The 20,137-nt window shown below is 46.0% G+C and overlaps 1 protein-coding gene across 4 annotated transcripts in view; it reads right to left on the bottom strand.

The window, feature by feature from the left end:
• The window catches only part of DPP6 (dipeptidyl peptidase like 6), a 1,128,731-nt gene that overhangs the window by 655,329 nt on the left and 453,265 nt on the right, over nucleotides 1-20,137 (bottom strand). The window lies entirely within an intron of this gene.

The following is a 20,137-nucleotide window of genomic DNA, read 5'->3' as shown; positions in this document are numbered from 1 at the left end:
CTGCCTCCGCCAAAGGGCTTCTGGCCACAGACACTCACCGGCCTGGGGGAGCGTAGCCCTCACCCCACCCGGCCCTGACCAGCGCTCTCAGTAAGGAAGTCCCTCCCGAGCCGCTGGTCTGTCTTGCCTTTGCCCCTGCGAAGCCAGTGCAGTTCCCTGTAGAGAGAAGGCGAGGTAGGTCTGTGTCCAGTTGAAAGGTGTGTCACAGAAGACTCCCCTTTGTCCTGCTCCTTCCCTGACCCCCTGACCCCAGTCATTTGCCAAGAACAGACACACCCCGGCAAGATCCAAGGCACTGTGTCCTTCCCTAGAGTTGACAGTTGAGTCCAGATAGCACAGAGTTGCCTGCCCCTTCCACGACGGCCTGGGCACAGATACCGAAAGGTCAGGATGGGCAGCTGGAGCTTGCCTGGTTTGGCCGAGCGTACGAAAAGGAAAACCCCGTGTAAGAGCCTTGCCCCACAGCCAGGCTTTGCTTTGTGTTGTGTTTGCCTTCGCTTTAGACGTCCCTGCAGGACGGGGAGTTTCCGGGATGGGAACAGCAGTGGCGTGGACCCCTGTGTTTGTGGCCTGCTCCCAGGGTGTCTGGGACATAGGTTATCACCAGTGCGGACTGGAGGGAGTGTGCCAGGCCACACAAACCCTCAGGGGAGTCGTTGCCCAATTATGGGTTTCGAAGGAGGGAAAGCTGGGGTCACTGCGGTGTGAGGTCCCCAAGCAAACCTGACATCGAGGCCCCAGCAGCAAAGACTCAGAAAGGAGACCTAGGCAGTGAGGTGAGAAGCCGCCCTCCCCTCGCACACCTGGACCACAGCAGCCCCGGGGGGGACCTCGGTGATGGGTGAGACCAGCAGCCCTTGCGGCAAAATGGTTCATTGCTGAGCATCTCAGAACTGGTCTGTCCTCCAGAGTTTCCTCTTAAATCAAAACCCCTGGGGTGGGTCAAGTCTTAAACCACCATCTGTTAACATCTCCAAAAGCATCCACCGCTAACTCCTGGGGGCCAGGAACGCCACCCAGGACTGATATCCAAGGACAGGGACAGCAACGGGGGGCAGGGAGAAGCAAAAGGAGCCAGGACCTGCCTCCCCTTCACGGTTTCCAGAACCCTGGGTCTAACCCACTCGGTGGTACCCCAGGGTGCTCAGCTCTGTCTGGTGGGGACTGACAGGAAACCCTTCGGGCACTTCTATTTTACTTCTCAATAACGACCCAAATGTTATTTTACATCTGAAAAGAATAGGGATGTAATGCAAAGTTCACGCACATTTGCAAGATTATACCTGATACTTCAACGAAGTCTCCTGCTGGCATCAGATCATCGGATCACTTGGGCACTTGCCCTACCAGCCCCTCCCACGCCCCCCCCCCCCCTCCTTCAGCTACTGTCTCTTCTAGAGCCACTGGGTGGTAAAGCTCGCGAATGGCTGGTGGATGGACAGGCCAGGTGGTGCCACTCGGAACCTTTCCATGGGCTTTTCTGGCACCAGGTGTCCAGCGGCCAACTTTTCTGCCTATTTGACTTTGACTGCCTTTAAAAGAGAAAGGGCAGGACTTCCTAATAAGCCAGACAACACAGATGAACTTGAAGGACCTTCTGCTGAGTGACGTGTGCCAGTAACAGAAGGACAAATACTGCATGATTCCATTTATACGGAGGAATCTAAAATCGTCAGACTCATAGAAGCAGAGAGTAGAATGGTTCTGCCAGGGGCTGGGGGGCGAGGGAAGCGGGGAGTGGCTATTCAAGGTGGATAAACTTTCCATTCTGCCAGATGACAAAGTTCTAGAGCTGCTGTAAACATCACAACTCTAGTGAACAATGCTGCATTGTACACTTAAAAATCTGTTACCTGAAATAAGTCACAGAAAAACAAATACCGTATCATTTCAGTCAAGTGTGGAGGATAGCAAACAATCAAAAATAAATCAACAAACCAAACAAAAACAAAGACATAGATGCCGAGAACAGAGTAGTGGCTACCAGAGTGGAAGGGGGAGGGGCAAAATGGATGGAAGCTAAATTTCTGGTGGGGACCACACTGCAGGGGACACAGGAGTCGAAATACGTTGTACACGTGAAACATATCGCGTTATAAACCCATGTTACCTCAATAAAAAATAGATCTATTGGGATTAACAGATACACACTACTATATATAAAATAGATAACCGACAAGGACCTACTGTATAACACAGGGATCTATACTCAATCTTTCGTAATAACCTATAAGGGAAAAGAATCTGAAAAATATATATATATGTATGTATAATTGAATCACTGCTATACACTTGAAACTAACACCTTGTAAATCAACTATACTCCCCCTAAAACAACAACAACAAAAATAAATCTAAAAAAAAATCTGTTAAGAGGGTAGATCCTTAAGAGAGAGAGAAAGGGCCGCCTTTTTTCCATGTTTTAAAATGAATCAGTATCCCTCTAGAAGGAAAACACCTGCCCAAGTTTATCCTTTAAGCTGAAGTGTGTCCTGCACCCTCCTCTCCGAGCCTCAGTGAACATTCAGTTGATAGCATTCATCCTTAGCAAAGGGAGAAAGTCAACGCTTAGCTACTTCATAATAATGACGGTAAGAGTGGCTGCCTGGTACTGCCCTGTGCTATGCACCCAAGCCCAGCATCTCTGTGAGGCAGGCCCTGCGATTCCCCCATTTTACAAAAGGAAATTGACATTTAGAGAATTTATGAAACCCATGGTTACCCAACAAGTAAGTGCCCAACCTAAACCTGGGCGTGCAGGCCAGGGGCCACCATACCACACTGCCTTGAAATGCCTGCAGAGTAGAATATTGAAAATACTGAGCTAGTCTGTGCCAGGAAGGACACTGAGCATTTGATACCTATTATCTTAATTGATCCTTAAAAATCTCTTAGATACCCATGGCATTAGGTCGCTAGGGCCGCCACAACAAAGTACCACTAGAAGTCCAAGATCAAAGTGTTGGCCTCTCTCTTTGGTCTGGAGATGGTGGTCCCTCTGTGTGTGTGTCTGTCCTGATCTTCTCTTCACAAGGACACCAGTCCTATGGGATTAGGGGCCACCCAGTGGTCTCATTTTACCTTAATCACATTTTAAAAGATCCTGTCTCCAAATACAGTCACGTTCTGAGGTCCTGGGGGTTAGGACTTCAAGTTATAAAGGTGGGGGGCGGGACACAATTCATCCCCTAACACCTATTGTTACCCCATTTCACTGATGAGGAAACTGAGGCTTGAAACAATTAAGCAGCTCTTCCAAAGTCACACGGTCAGTAGTAAATGGCCGAGTTACTCAAAACAAGAGTCAGGCTCCCAAACATCCCAGCATCTTCAGAGCGGCAGGCAGCTAAAGTGGTCTCACTAAGGCCTCACTCTGGGCGAGTCCCTCGTGTGGCTCTAGGGAGGATCTGGAGAGCGGTACGGACCTAGCCCTTCCCAGGTGAGTGCTCCCTGGACCAAGGGGGCAGAGAGAAGCCAGCGCAAGCAGGGCATCTTCATTCTGCAGCTGAGCACCTCCCTGGAGCACCGAGCAGGGGCTACCCTGACGCCTGCTTCTCAGCCCCGCCAGCTCTTCACTGCACTTGCTGGACACAGGCAGCTGAGCCTGGCAGAGCGTGGCACCCTGCCTGCCAAGGAGGCTGCCACCAGATGCTCACCCTGCCATGTATCCACCTCCCTTTCCCAGTGGCCCCATCGCCCGGTGCTACTAGAAACCTCTCAGAGCCTGCAGTCAGCCTCCCTGCGTGGACCCAAAGCACAGCAGCCCTGAGCAGGTGCACCTGGATGGAGGCTTGTTCACGTGGGCGCGATTCCGCCTTCATCCTTCTCTCCCAGCCAGGTGTGTCCAAGATGGGCGGCTGGCACAGGCTCGGCTAGTTAGGTTTGTTTGTGGATGTGCAAGCCTGGGTCCCGCTGCAGCTCCAGGCCATTTCTCACTCCTCTGATCTCCGCTCACCTTGCCCAGAGTAGCCAATCCGCTAAAACAGCTTTGCTTCACGACTCGCTCCATCAGCAGGTCTTTATCAAGCACCTACTATGTGCAGACAGCAGAACTGCCAAGAGACAGGCATGCTGGCTGCCTCGTTGCTGTAAGGTAGGGAGGAAAATGTCCTTAGAGTAGGATCCCTGAAGATTTTGAATTTTTTTTAGCATTAACCATCTGCAAGAGAAGCCACTTCTAACTTACAGTTCCCTGAAAATAAAAGTGAATATGGGCAGAAAGGTAAGATTCCCTGGAGAGTTCAGCCAGGATCTGAAGAAGCAAGTTTAGAAAAAGAGTTTATATAGACACATACTGAAAATTACCAAGGGGGAGGAAAAGTGGAAAAGTTTCCTGAAGACTGGGTTTCTCTAGAGAAACAGAACCAATAGGATGTGTGTGTGCATGTGTGTGTGTGTGTGTGTGTGTGTGTGTGTGTGTGTGTGTGTGTAGCGAGAGAGAGAGAGACTGAGTATTTTAAGGAATTTAAGGAATTGGCTCATTTGATTGCAGGGGCTTGCAAATATGAAAGCTGCAGGGTAGGGCCATGTAGGCCAGAAGGCAGGAAACCCAGGGAAAAGGCCATCTGGAGGCAGAATTCCCTCTTCCTCCAAGGAGGTTGGTCTTTTTTCTCTTAAAGCTTTCAACTGATTGGATAAAGCCCACCCATATTGTGGAGGGTAATCTGTTTTGCTCAGGAGTCTACTGATTTAAATGTTAATCACATTAAAAGACCCCAATCCTCCTCAGCAACATCTAGTTTGACCAAAAGCTGGGTACCATGGCCTAGCCACACTGACACACACACATAAACTCAACTATGACAGGCTATGAGTAGAAGTGACTGGTAGAGCATCTGTCAGGGTGAATATTCTTAATTTACTATTCTTCTCCTCCCCCCTTTTCCCATCTCTCTACCTGGGATGCTTGCTGCAATCTTGAATCATGAAACCAAGACCATTCACAGGAGAAAATAGAATAGCCATCAGATTCTTGGGCGTTTACCTCCAAATTGTATATACAGGAGAGAGAAAGAAACTTCTCTCTTACATAAACCACCGTTACTTAGGTTTTCTGTCACACACAACCAAGCTGAGCTCAAATGAATACAGTACAAATTCCTCTTCTGTCTTCCCTTTGCATTACTCCTAACAGTTTTGCTAAGAGTATCCCCCTAAAATCATAGCCAATTAAATTAGGAAGAAACAGGAGCTGATCTGTCTTAATACACCTGCTAAATTTATGTTGTTTTCTAGATGTAGCAAATGAGTGAGTTTCCAAATCAGGGTCCAACTATGGCCCCTGGGCCAAATCCGATCCACTTCTTGTTTTTTAAAATAAAGTTTTATTGGAACACAGCTGAGCCCATTCACTTACACATTATCTAATGAGAGCTTTTGCACTACAGTGGCAGAGTTGAACTTGTGACCAAGGCCAGGTGGCCTGTAAAGTATAACATATTTACTATCTGGTCCTTTGCAGAAAAAGTTTGCAGACCCCAGGTCTGGAGTGACTCTGTTACATGTCCATTACAGTTATGTTGGCTCACTCAGAATCACAAAATCAATAGAAAAAAGAATCTTGTATCAAGGTAGACCATTCCTCCCACCCCCGAAAGGAAAGGCCATAGGAAAAAAGTCCTAACGCTTTTTACCATCAGCCTAGAAGACATACCTCGCAGGAAGACAAGTGTTTTCACTAATTATGAAACAGTTCACCTCCCACTGTTGTCAGGGTGTCTCCTTTTCTGGAGGGAGACTGGGGCTTGACCCAGGAGCCTCCACACACCCTCCCCTGTGTGTATCCTCACAGCGTCCTCTCCAAATGCCACCCCAGTTCCATCGAATGGGGGGTCAGTGTCCTGGAAGCAGGAATCACCCGTGGATTTGGGAGTCCTGAAAGCATTCAAATGGTTTGCATAATTCATACCTCCATTACTTAGAGTAAGTGCTCAAAATTATTTGTTTGGATAAATGCATAATATCGTGTATTCAAAGGAATTCAATGACAAGCCCCATTTGAATGATTTTCATCTTTTCCTAAAAGATGCTTCCCTGGTTGATCATGAACCTTTATCAGGTAAAGTAATACTAATCACTCTTCCTGGAGATGAGGCCACGGGAGGTTTGGCCTGAGCCAATGTGTCCAGCTGTCCGAGAAGCCAACGGCTTACTGAGATACTACTATGTGCTAGGTGCTTTGTATAAAAGTCAGGAAATCTGCTCTCATGGACTCTCAGCCTAATAGGAGAGGAAAACTTGGAACAAAGAAACGCCTTTTGGTCCTGCCTTAGGAAGTACAAGGAGAAAGATGTGATGGTGGTGGTAGGGGGGGGCTTTGGAGGCAACCTGGGTGCCCACCCTCGTGGAGGGCTATGTAGAATGCTCTGGAGACACACCGTGCAGTGCACACCATGCAAAGCTAAGCAGTGATGAGCAGCAAGGTAATGTGTACACAGAGCAGCATGGATGGATTATAAACACAGAGCTTAGGGCAAAAAATAAGAAACATAAATATATATTTACACACGTATACATATACATATATATGTAAATATATATTTACATAAATATGTGTACACAAAACGCATAAGCATATACACATAAACTCAAACCTTTTAACAAATAAAAATACATTCGTACAAAATACGTGTTTTGCAAAAATACATACAAACTAAAAGCTACCCACCAGACGTGGTATAATGTTTGCTGATGGTGGGAGGGAAAGGGGAATAAATTACAAGCTGAATAAGGAAAAAAGAGGGTAGGAGGGAGGAAGAGAGGTGGGGAGGGAGCACAGGACCAAGGAAAAGAAGGAAGGAGGAAGACAGGGGTGGGCTTTGCTTGGACCACTGATGATAACGTGATGTCAACTTCACCTCCATAAACCTCAGCTTCCTCACCTGCAAATAGGCTGGAGAAAAGTCAAAATAAAATGTATCAAGAGCCCTCGGTAGCCCTGCACGATCACTTGTACCATCTTACTTAACTCTCCCAGTGATTCTAGGAAATAACTGTCTAATTCTTAATTTACAGATAAGAAAATGGGGGCTTCGAGAGAGGATCATTTGCCCAAGGTCACACAGGTAGTTGTTTGATTGACGGGTCTGGTGTGAATCTACATCTAAGTCCAACTCTCTGCTCTCTGTGTAGCTGGACCACACTCTCTAAATTACATATTCCCTAAATACTTTCCAGCTGGAAAATTCTATTCTGTGAGTCCAGGTAGATATTCCAAGGTTGATAATCAAATTTCTAAAAATTACCATTATGCAAAAAACTTTGAAACCATCCCACATTTATGTTCACACCCGGCTATTAGATGGCAGCCTCAACTCAATGGTCAGGGGGACCAGATGCAATACAAACTCTGTGGCATTTTGAAAACCTCATTTAAAAATGTGTATGTTTCATCGCGAAGTAGCTTAATTCCATTCCAGTTGCTTTGCCTTTCACATCTCCCCCTGACCCATCTCGCACCTTGAAACCCGACCAGAGAGCAAGGGCACCCTGGCACCCAGGCAGGTCGGCCACCCGAGCTGGCAGGTCACGGCTGGGCACTGCCTGCTCCTCCTTGAGTGCCTCATACCGCCAGGATGACCTGGGCAACAGCAGCTCGACAGATGCCTTGTTGACGGCCCCAGTTGATCTTTCTGGGGCTGTTCACGAGGCCAGCTGTGACCAAGCTCTCCTGTTATCTGGGTAACACCAGATGTGGCGGGGGACTCAGATATTCCTGCTGTCACGTTGTCATCAGTGGTGTCTCAGGTCACACGTCCTCAGAGGAGCCTCTGGGCCATCCTCCTGGCGTGTGTTTCACATCCTCCCTTTTTTCCCAGGACCTCTGCTCACCCCCCCTGCCATCTGGCCCAGGTGTGGCTGTGTAGCAATAGGATCCAGGTCAGGAAGAGTTTTCACACCCACATAGGAGAATATATCTTATATAACATGTCCCTCTAAGCCTCGAAGTTCTCCTGCTTCGTTTCCAACATCAAAGAAAGAAATAAGCAGATTCCTGTAGACAATTCCCAGAGAAGCATCCGTCAGTGAAATCACTATTGTCCAACTTTGCAACACATCCGACTTGGCTTTGGAGTTGAGTGTAAATGACAGGGTACATGACACCCAAACGGGCCACTTCAAATTGGAGATGCATATAAAAAATGGCCATCTAAGATACTTGGTATTTTCTCTTGGAAGGTAATATCAAAGCGTGGGCATGAAAAAGGAGGGTCAAAGAAGGAGCACTAGTTCCACCCCAACCCCTCCTATCTGATGAGCTCCTATACATCCTTCAATGCCCAGTTCTAATGCCACCTCCTACCTCCCCCTAGACTTCATCCCTTGCCTCTTGTTCTCCCATCACACTTTTTATGTCCCACACTTGTGTGAAGTCTTGTTACATCACAGCACTACCATCCACTTCCCTTCCTGGCTTCCTAGCCCCATTGTGGGTTTCTCCAGGGCAATGCCAAGGTAAAATGAAGGGCTGCATATCAGTTAAAGGAATGAGCTTTAACGTCAGAATAATTTCTTATTTGCAAATCCCAGGTCTGTTCACTTGCTGTGTGTAAGCCACTGAGTCCAGGTTTCAGCTGTTAAATGCACACAACAGTGGACGGCTTATAGAGTATGGTCAGAACTAAATTAGGTCAACTCTGTAAACCAGTGGACACAGAGCAGGGGCTAAATCAGCAGCTCTTCTCATTGCTGGACTGAAGTCACCTTAAGGACATGTCTTCTTCTTTGTATCCTCAGTGCTTAGCACACAGGAAACAACAGAAAAATGGGTGTGTTAGGGAGAGAACTTTGGGAAAACTTGAGTGTCACCTCCACTGAAATTCAGAGGACAAGAGTGTTTCTTCACATGAGCACCAGGAGAGGTCAGAACCAGATCATTCATTTTAGGCAACTCGTTATCAGCAAAGACGTTCAGACAGAATCACAGCACAGAGTTCCTGCTGGAGCCTCACGGGGTAGTATGGACACAGTTCACAGACGACTGAGAGATGGAAACGTGGATGTAGACCGCCCTGGGAGGATGGAACCACATCCACAGGAGGAAATGTCAGGTGGGATGGCTGCCAAGGTGACGAGGTTGGGAGAAGAGGCTTCCCGAGAACTTGGGGCTCCATCCTGCCCCACCCCCGTTTCAGCATCCAGCCAGGGCACTTGCCCTCCCCACACCTCCTGACGAGAGCCACATGTCATTGAAACGAAGGGCTCCCCGGCTTAAAACACAGGATCCACCGAGTCCCTCACTACAGATGACCACTTCTCAAGGAGAAAGAATGAAAAGGGAAGAACAATGACCACTAAAGAGAAAAAAATGTCTTATATTTTAGAAATCAACAATGAAACACACGAGGAAGATATATTTCCTCGATTCATCAGACAAGCTTAAAAGTTTCCACGTGCCTTATTATGTCTTTTTTAAGAGTCTCTTTTGCTGAAAATTAGAACTAAGCAGAAGTCCTTAAGAATTAGAGCCCAGCCTATCGAATAAGAATAAGAATAAGAATATCTACCATTGAGTATTGACTGGGAGTCAAACTCTCCGCCAGCCCCCAAGAAACAGAAAAGATAACTACTTGTTGGGCAACACAGAGACAACTTCATGAAGACAACTGCCCTCCTAAGAAAATGAAAGACAAGATTTATGTTGTGAAATTTATTGTCACTTATTGCGTCAACCAGCAATGAAACAGAGGAAGTAGAATAAAATAGAAAATATAAGCGGATATGGCTCTTAGTAAGGGTATTATTTTGTGAAACTTTTGTGAAATGGGGTCACCTGTGAAATATGAGAAAGCCACTGTTCTAAGATCTGTAAGAGAAACTGTGCCTGTCCATGGGCCCACGATTCCCTTTTATTCCAAGTCTTTCTCTCCCTTTCTGAGAGTGCTCTGACCCTGTAGCTTCTCCAGGAAGCCTTCAGAAACTGACACCAGAGCCACATCCTTAAGCAGCCTCAGGCTCCAACACAAGTAATTTCCCCTTTTCAACATGTCCATTTACAGAACATGCCACTATCCCAAAAGGCTCTGCAGGCGATGGCGAAAAAGCACGCCTGAATGAATGAATGATGTCTCTTACAAAGGTGCTCAGATGAATACTGAATAGAAAGATCGCCCTTGTGATGAACATATTACACCAGGAAATTAGCTGAGCTTGAGCCACATCTCAGACAGGATGCAAGATTGAAACCTACATGACTGATGATTTCTCAAAGCCCATCCCGAGTAGGATGACAGGCAGGAAAGAGTACAGTGGATGTGGTAAAATTCACAGGGACCAGAAAGGCTCCAATTTTAAAGGATTTTCCTCATTGAGACTTCAAAAATCACCATTATGTTTTTATCCTTTGTGGTTGCTATCATTCATAAACTTATTGATAACAGATACAGTTGACAGAGACGTTAAGACACCCCATATCTCTACATTAACCAAGTATTGAGATCATGTCAGTGGATCAAGTTAACAGACCTACCCCACCAGAAGCACTAACTTGAAGAAACTCGGGAAAATCATTTCTTGATTCAGGGCTACCTTCTTCCCTGGCTCTTTTCAGCAGCTTCTGAAACCCTCCTCATCCTTCAGATGAAGTATGGTCTTCTGATGGGTACAGATTTTTGCTATACCTCTAAAAAGGAATGAAGTCAAATATTATTCACTGATACTGGAGTATTAAGGAAGGAATATGTTTTCCTTCTCTTGAGGGTTTATGTTCTAACAGAAAAATACCTATATGTCCATCACTGGGTTCATTCTGGATGGAAATCCCCCTCTGAGTATCCCTCTTAGGACGAGACAAGAATACCACGTCATGTAGGACGAGACAAGAATACCATGTCATGGGTGATAGGACCAGGGTCTGTGGCCTGACCCAAGGACAGCCAATCTATAGCCATATAACCCATGTGAAGAGTCAGGCCAATCTGATTCTCCTTTTCAGGAACTTGAATTCATGCAAACTCAGAAGCCTTCTTTACAAGCCCAAGTTGGTTTCCAATTTATCATTTGGTGGTAGTGATGAGCAAGTGAAAGGTCCCCGTACAGACTGACGCCTAAGGATGCCCAAGGCTAGTCCTACTCCAATGACCCTCTTGTCCTGGGGGTCAGATGGAATTCACACAGGTTTTTTAGGGAAGGAGTGACTGCAAACTAGTTCAGGTTCCCAAAGCCCAACATTAGTTTTCAACTTGCCGAGAGTTTTGATTCCATTCAGAACAAGAGATTATTATTGGATAACCCTGACTGGTCACTTTTTTTTGTCTCTCTCATTTAATTCCCAGACATTTATTGAGCATCTACTATATACCAGGGCTTATTGGGACACTGGGGAAACACAGATACAGAAAAAGCACAACCTCGGCTTTGAAGGACACCCAGTCTAGTGGGAAGGCAGACAAACAAACAGTATCACGAGATGAATGCGAAGGCAAGTGTGTACAGAGGTAGAGCAATGGACCTGTGGTCCTCAAAGGTTTTTGTAGGATGTCCCACTGGAATGATAGGGGGCCAGGCAGACTAGTGGAGAAGCGACAGAGCAGTGGGACCCATGTACAAATAAAGGGTGGCAATGCACAGAAGGTCCTTTGAGGGGCTGTAGGGAATCTAGGGTGCTGGGGTGCAGTGTGGGTGAGGCAGCACGGACTGGGCAAGGCTCGGATTATGATGACCCTCTTCATTAAAGGGACAAGCTCCACCCTGCAGACAAGTGGAAAAAAAATGTAGGCAATAAAATGTCACGAGCACATTTGCCATTTAGAAATGTCTCTTTTCAGCATGTGGAAAATGAACTAGGACAGAGATAGCAGTTTAGGAAGTTTCTGGAGCTGTCCAAGCAAGAAAAAAGGAGTGCCTAAAGTAAAACGGTGGGGATGGATAAAAAAGAAAAGTTAAAATTGCATATCAGGGTCGACTTGAAAGAACACGTTGGCCAGTTAAGAGTTGATCCATTTTCTTTGGCCACATTTAGCTGCAGCAACACAAATAATTCTCTGGAAGGCCCAAAGCAAGGTACTGCCAACGTTAGAAACATTTGTCACTTATTTTCACCTTTTGTTTGTACCACGTGGAACTTACTAATAAGCAATTCTGTAATGATGGGGATAAATTGTAATGATCACACCTCATTTACTTTTCAATGTCCTCCCCATCTGGTCATTCTACCAAGGGTTATATTTTCTCCAACCATTGTATTTCAACCCGAGGATTCCTTGGTTCCTTATTTTGATTAATCTGGTCAGTATGGCTCAAGGAACAAGAGCAGCTCAGGAGTCAGGACACTTAGATCCAGTGCCTGCTAGGGGATGGACATGTGTGTCCCCCAAAATTCATGTGTTAAAACCTAAGTCCAATGTGCTAGCATTTGGAGGTGGTACTTTTGGGAGGTGATTAGGTCACGAGGGTGGAGTGGGATTAGTGCCCTTTTATAAGAGACCCTGGGGGCCCCTTCCACCACCTGAGAACACACTGAGAAACTGCAATCTATGAACCGGGAAGCTGGCCCCCACCAGACACGGACTATGCCACAGCCTTGATCTTGGACTTCCAGCTTCCGGAACTGTGAGAAAAACATTTCTGTTGTTTATTTGCTACCCAGTCCATGGCATTTGTGTTATAGCAGCCCGAATGGACCAAGTACCCTGCACACTGCACAAATGCGGGGTCCCAATTCACACTGTGTTCTATGGACTCTGGACTGGGGCTGCTGGGCAAAAGTAAATACCTACAAACTCAATGTCAGTGATGCTCTCTGAAGTCATGTGAGAACATGATGCTCCCTGGGGTCCGTGCAGGGTCTGCCACCTGCACAGGCTGTGTGAGTCTGGGCAGGTCACTGCCACCTTCCAGTTTTGTTCACCCCAGCGTGGGCCCTGCAGAGGCAGCGGCCAGCCAGCCCTGCTCACTGCTATTCTTGTGCCACCACACCTTGTACTTAGCATACAGTAGGTGCTCCCTAAATGTCGGTGGCCCTTGAGGCAATGAGAGGACTGAGCCAGCTCAAGGGGGCGCAGTGCCTCTGACTGTCACTGTGAATTAGGTACCATCAGTGCCCTGCAAGCCACTGGTCCAAAGATGGAACTCAGAGGAGAAGGACTCTTTGTCATTGGCCTGGCGACCGTTAGCCTGTATTTGCAATGCATCCCACACAGAGACCTTCATCCTACATCCAGGAGTTGGGAGCCAGTGTCTGGATGATTTATTAAGTCTATGAAATATTCTTCTGCCTCGGTTGATGACAGCGTTTTATTTTTCACCCAGATATTCTATTGTAAGCCATCTCTCCATCACTTCTCTGTCACCAGGCTCTGCTTTCTCTCGTGGTGTATTTTTCTCCTTCTTTCATCAGCTTCTGCCCTGAAATGCCTTTTTCTGCCATTCTACAAGCCTCCTTCTTCAAATAGGTCTGTACTCCTGACACATTTTATTCATTGAATTTTACAAGTACAAAGAGAGAGAGACAAGAGTCTGTCGGTCTCAGAGTGGCAGAGCCTGGGAACACTACACTAATTTAAAAAATCAATCTTTCCTGAATGGCCCATGATTTTCATGTTCTGCGTATAACTTTTCCCGTCATTTCACTCTATGTGGAACCAGATTTAAGTATGCATTAGAATGCCAACTCCAAAAGGGCAAAAATTTGAAAGCTGCTTTATTCACTAACACAGGCGCTTCAAACAGTAGGTGCTCGATAAATAACTCTTGAAACAGTCATTGTTACAGAGGCTTTTTTTTCCTGCCACTTGCAGGGAGCAAAACGTGGAGGGATTCATCATCTAGATGAAATTGCTTTAGACAAATCATGGCTCCCATGGAGAGAACTTATGATATGCCTTTATCTACGACGTCATCATCATTCAAACCGGCCTTAAAAAGTGGGCAAGGCATAAATCGTCTCCCCTCTCAAGAAGAACGGTTGTTGAAGGCGGCAGGTGCACAGGGAGGTGGCAGTCCTGGTCTAAGGTCCCTCAGCGAGTCCGCAGCAGAGCGCGGGCCACCCCAGTGCCTCCACTCTGAGTCTTCTGGGCGTGGCTTCGGTCCCTACAATGGAAACAGGTGGCTGGTGCATCTGGGGGAGGGGTGACACAGAGTCACTGCTTCACGTTGCCAGGTGGGCATGGCGGCACCCCAACCCCAAGACAAGTTCATCGGTCCTGCCTTCCCAGGTCTTGTCCTCTGCTTGTCTGCCACCGCTGTTCACACCCCTTCCTCACCTCTGGGCAGGAGGTTCACACACCACAGCTCACTTGCTGGGTTGCCTCGAGTAAGGACAACGGATGAAAATCACACCCCTTGTTAAGTTTCGGAGAAGCAAAGTCCCGAAGTCAGAGGAAAATTCTCCTGGCTCCAGAGATCACGAGCTCAAGACTGGCGGGGGCGGGGGGGGGGCAGTGTGTGGCCAGGAGGAGGACCAGACTTTCTCGGATGCACAGTGGCCAGGGCATCCAGGGGAGACCCGTCATGCTCCTCTGGGTGGCAGGGGCTTTGCCCCATTTTTACCAGACTCATTTCCTGTAGAAGAAAATCTCTGCTATGGTGGTGGCCAAATCCTCTATAACCATCCAGACATCCTCAGGATGAATCCCGCCTGCCACCTTTAATAGCCTCAGCCATTCGGGGACAAAAAGAGCAGGAACGTCTCTGGACAGCCTTCCTTACAAAAGGCAGGGCTCGACCCACCTCCGCTGCTCACAGCTGATCTCGCCTTTCCTGCTCTGCCAGATGCTGCTGTTTAATTAAGGAAGGTGGCAGGTGACAAGAGCCCCTTCTGCTGGCCCTTCGGGGAGTCTGGTTCCAGCAGTGTGGCTGGGCCACGGTCTGAGCCAGCCACGCAGGGGGACCCGGTGGGGAGCAGACGATGCGCCTGGTCCCTCTGCTACTCCTAGCTCCTCCTCACTCCTCAGCCCCCTGTTTATTCTTTTTTCTTCTCTTGGGGACAGAATTCTTGGAAAATAGATGACAATGGCAGAGAACAGGTCGCCATGAGATTTGTCCAGATGCATTACAACATGGCATTTACCTAAACCAGTGACATAAGCTATTAACTTGGGAGGCTTTTTGCACTAAGTAGGGTTTGTCCAAACCTAAGACAACCAACCCAGCCATCAGGAATAAACAATGAGACTGTGGCCTTGGGGAGGCCAGGGAGCGTCAGGAGAGGAGAGCTGCTTCCTCGACACTGTAGCTGGACGGTCCCCGAGGCCACAGTGAAGCTCCACCAGGAAGGCACAGACGGCCTGGGGAGAGGGACGGCGCCATGTGAGGGCTGAGCTCGAAGGCCACTTGGCCACTGACTCTGGACCTTTGGGAGTCTTGCCTTAAAATTCAGGTCCTGTCAATAATTCTGTCGCCTGGAGGAGAATGTGCTTTTCAAAGTCACTTGACAGATGAAGGCCATCTCCCTGCAAGGCCATCAGGTGACCCCGCTGCCTACCTAAGGGAACTCTAGTGCATTGTCTGGTCTACCTTCCATAATGGTCCGAGGCACCCACGACCTGTATGGTCCCAAGGACCCCAAGGCTCAGTCTCTGTCCTGAACATGCGGCCCGGGGGGTAAGCATCACAACCATTTTACTCACGGCCGCTTCGAAGTGCAGAAAGGATGAAATTGCCCCAGGCTGTTGATGAAGCTGGAGGCTGACTGGAGACCTGGATCTGGGGATCACTTCCTCTTTTCCCCATCACTAGACAAAACTGCCTCCCATCTCAGTGACTCCTCCTGCCCTTTCTGTAAAAGGGCTCTTTTCAGTTCCACGGTTTTGGAAAACTGAATCTATTTTTTCCCAACCTATGGCATACAAACTATGAAATATTTAGCACACCGATCAAGAGCAGATATATTTAAAAAACAATATGGAAGAATTAGCTATATTTTCTCTGAGGTGTATTTCAGTATGACAGGGAAAAACAGATGACAAATGGTTCTTGAGAATGTAAGGATAAACGAGTTTACAGAAGACCCCACGTCTTTCTTATCGCCAGTTGATTTGTCAGAGTGAAAAACACGCCAGAGTTTTCTTGCAAAAAGTTAAAATTGTTATCTCTTTAGAGACTTTGCCTTTTTCTATATTCTACACACATCAATGCTCTGCATATGTCTCATAAATGCACAGAAAGAATAATCAGTCTTAAAGTGAAACTAAGATCACCTCTGTATTGTGATATCAATGCTTTTTCTCATGAAAAATATAAGAACCTACCATGCTTCTCAAAAATTGTAATATTCATTGTGTTGCCATCTCTTCACTTTTTAAAAACATTTCCTCACAAAAAGTTACTATAGGGGCTTCCCTGGTGGCGCAGTGGTTGAGAATCTGCCTGCCAATGCAGGGGACACTGGTTCGAGCCCTGGTCTGGGAAGATCCCACATGCCGCGGAGCAGCTAGGCCCGTGAGCCACAATTACTGAGCCTGCGCATCTGGAGACTTTGCTCTGCAACAAGAGAGGCCGCGATAGTGAGAGGCCCGCGCACCGCGATGAAGAGTGGCCCCCGCTTGCCGCAACTGGAGAAAGCTCTCGCACAGAAATGAAGACCCAACACAGCCAAAACTAACTAAATAAATAAAATTAAAAAAAAAAAAAAAGTTACTATAGCTGTGTTTTTAAACACACACACTCACTCCCCGCCTCACACACACGGCACACAGGCATACCTCGGAGATACTACGGGTTTATTAGTTCCAGACCACCACAACAAAGTGAATATTGCAATAAAGCAAGTTACATGAAATTTTTGGTTTCCCCGTGCATATGAAAGTTATGTTTACAGTCTACTGTAGTCTATTAAGTGTGCAATAGCATTATGTCTAAATAAACAAGATACATACCTTAATTTTAAAATACTTCATTGCCAATTTTCTGGTGGTGTCTTTAGGATTTTCTATGTATAGTATCATATCACCTGCCAACAGTGACAGTTTTACTTCTTCCTTTACCATTTGGATTACTTTTATTTCTTTTCCTTGTCTGATTGCTGTGGCTAGAACTTCCAATACTATGTTGAATAAAAGTGGCAGGAGTGGGCATCCTTGTCTTGTTCCTGATCTTAGAGGAAAAGCTTTCAGCTTTTCACCCTTGAGTATGATGTTAGCTGTAGGTTTGTCATATGTGGCCTTTATTATGTTGAGGTATGTTCCCTCTATGCCCGCTTTCTGGAGAGTTTTTATCATAAATGGGTGTTGAATTTTGTCAAAAGCTTTTTCTGCATCTATTGAGATGATCATATGGTTTCTAGTCTCCAGTTTGTTGACGTGCTGTATCACACTGGTTGATTTGTGGATACTGAAAAATCCTTGCATCCCTGGGATAAATCCCACTTGTTCATGGTGTATTATTCTTTTAATGTATTGTTGAGTTCAGCTTGCTAATATTTTTTTGAGGATTTTTGCATCTGTGTTCATCAGTGATATTGACTTGTAATTTTCTTTTTCTGTGATATCTTTGTCTGGTTTTGGTATCAGGGTGATGCTGGCCTCATAGAATGAGTTTAGAAGTGTTCCTTCCTCTGCAATTTCTTGAAATAGTTTGAGAAGGACAAGTATTAACTATTCTCTAAGTGTTTGATAGAATTCACCTGTGAAGCCATCTGGTCCTGGACTTTTGTTTGTTGGGAGTTTTAAAATCACCATTTCAATTTCAGTACTGGTTATTGGTCTGTTCATATTACCTTTTTCTTTCTGTTTCAGTCTTGGGAGATTGTACCTTTCTAAGAATTTGTCCATTTCTTCTAGGTTGTCTATTTTATTGGCATATAGTTGTTCATAGTAGTCTCTTATGATCTTTTGTATATCTGCGATGTTGGTTGTAACTTCTTTTTCATTTCTGATTTTATTGATTTGGCTAAACACCATCTGAGCCTTCAGTGAGTTGAAATCTTTTTGCTGGTGGAGGGTTTCAAATATTTTGAGATTTACCAAAATGTGACACAGAAACACTAAGTGAGCAAATGCTTTCGGAAAAACGGTGCCAATAGACTTGCTTGATGCAGGGTTGCTACAAGCCTTCAATTTGTAAAAAGAAATGCAATAACTGTGAAGCACAATAAACTGAAGCTTAGTAAAATGAGGTCTGCCTGAGTGTGTGTGTGTATAGATATAGATATTTATATATAAAATATAAAATTTGCCAGTTTAACCAGTTTTAAGTCTATAATTCAGTGGCAGTAAGTACATTCACAACGTTGTGCAACCATCACTACTATCTATATTCAAAAGTTTTTCATCACTGCAAAGTGAAAATCCCTAACCACTAAGCAATAAGTCCCTTTTCCTCTCCCCAAAGCCCATGGCAACCTCTAACTACTTTCTCTCTCAATGAATTTGCCTATTCTACATACTTCAGACAAGCAGAATCATAGAATATCTGTCCTTTCTGCCTGGCCTATTTCACTTAGTATAATTTTTCGAACTTATCCACGTTGTAGGATATATCAGAACTTCACTATTTTTTATGTCTGAGTGACATTCCTTTGTATGTATAGACTGCATTTTATTTATCCTTTCAACTACTGATGGACACTTGAGTTGTTTCCACCTTTTGGCTATTGTGAATAATGCTGCAATGAAAATTGCACGCTCATTATCTGCGTACTGCATACTCAAGTCCCTGTTTTTAATACTTTGGGGTACTTTAGCTGTTTTTAATTTCAGAAGTACAATTAATTGGTTGAAATTTGCACGACTTATCAACTTTTTTAAAAAAAATAAATTTATTTATTTATTTCTGGCTGCATTGGGTCTTCGTTGCTGCGTGCGGGCTTTCTCTAGTTGCGGCGAGCGGGGGCTACTCTTCGTTGCGGTGCGCGGGCTTCTCATTGCAGTGACTTCTTTTGTTGCGGAGCACGGGCTCTAGGCACGCGGGCTTCAGTAGTTTTGGCTCGCGGGCTCTAGAGCGCAGGCTCAGTAGTTGTGGCGCATGGGCTTAGTTGCTCCGCGGCATGTGGGATCTTCCCAGATCAGGGCTCCAACCTGTGTGCCCTGCATTGGCAGGTGGATTCTTCACCACTGCGCCACCAGGGAAGCCCTATCCACTTCTTATGTCTTGCAAATCATCTCATAGTCTTGGCAGAACCCAGTAACAATTACCCCATTGGTCTATAAATCAGCTAAGACCCGCCTACAACAGGCACCTCTCAGCCCCGTAGACCACAGGCTGACCAGGAAGGGTTCCAGAACTCACTCCCCCATTCTCCAGTGACCATGATCAGGTGTCTTCTTGTGACTCAGTCCGCATTTGTCAAACAGGGCAAATAATACTTTGTGTATCTAATGTGATTGTCAAGAGGATCAAATGAGGCAATGTTTGGAAAACCTTTGAAATGCAAAAAGCTCTATGTAGCACAATATGCTATTTTTGAATTCGAAAACAGCTGTTTTCATGCATCTGCAAAGAGGACTGAAATGATTTGGGTCCAGAAGCACCTGTTCCCTTGTCCTCATGGTGTCAGAATCACGAGCCAGCGACAAACATCCCCAGGACAGTACAGTATCCAGTTCACCCCACGTAGACGGTGGGCATCTGATGTCTGCTTATCACACTCTCATATACCTGGGGTTGCATGGAGCTCACTCTGAGTCCTTCCGACTTGACCATCTGAGCGTCTATCTGGAAAGATACCAGGATCATCAAGGATGCTCAAGGTCTGTCTATACAGGCCTACTTCCCAGGCATCCTCTTTGTTCTTGGAATTCCCACAGTGCCATGTGCTACATGAGCTTCATAACAAAGACTATATGTGTTTTCTGTTATTATTATTACTGTTTGCCTGGAATGGACAGTGAGTTCCTTGAGTAAAGGAGCCATGCCTAGCCTACTGTTGTATATACCCCACGCATGTTGCTTTGCCTTAGTAAGTACTCATTAAGTTCCTGTTGGTGATGATGGTGGTCTTGTTGACGACGACAGTGCCGATGGTTAACCCTTAGTAACAAACACCAAGTTCCCAGCATTCTTACAATTCCTGTGTATTAACTCAGTTATCCTTAAAAGAACCCTGTGAGGTAGATCATTTCTATCTTCCTCTTACAGATGGTAAACCTAGGCAGAGAAAGTTGAAACCGACTGCTCCAGATCACACAACTGTGTCAAGTCCAGGATTCAAAGCAGGAACCTCTTGCAGATCTCATTCTTGGAGCATCTACGCTAGTCTTGT

This window comes from Balaenoptera physalus (genome assembly GCF_965194825.1).
Source record: "Balaenoptera physalus genome assembly, chromosome: 8".
NCBI lineage: Eukaryota > Metazoa > Chordata > Mammalia > Artiodactyla > Balaenopteridae > Balaenoptera > Balaenoptera physalus.
This window is presented reverse-complemented; position numbering and strand designations above follow the sequence as displayed.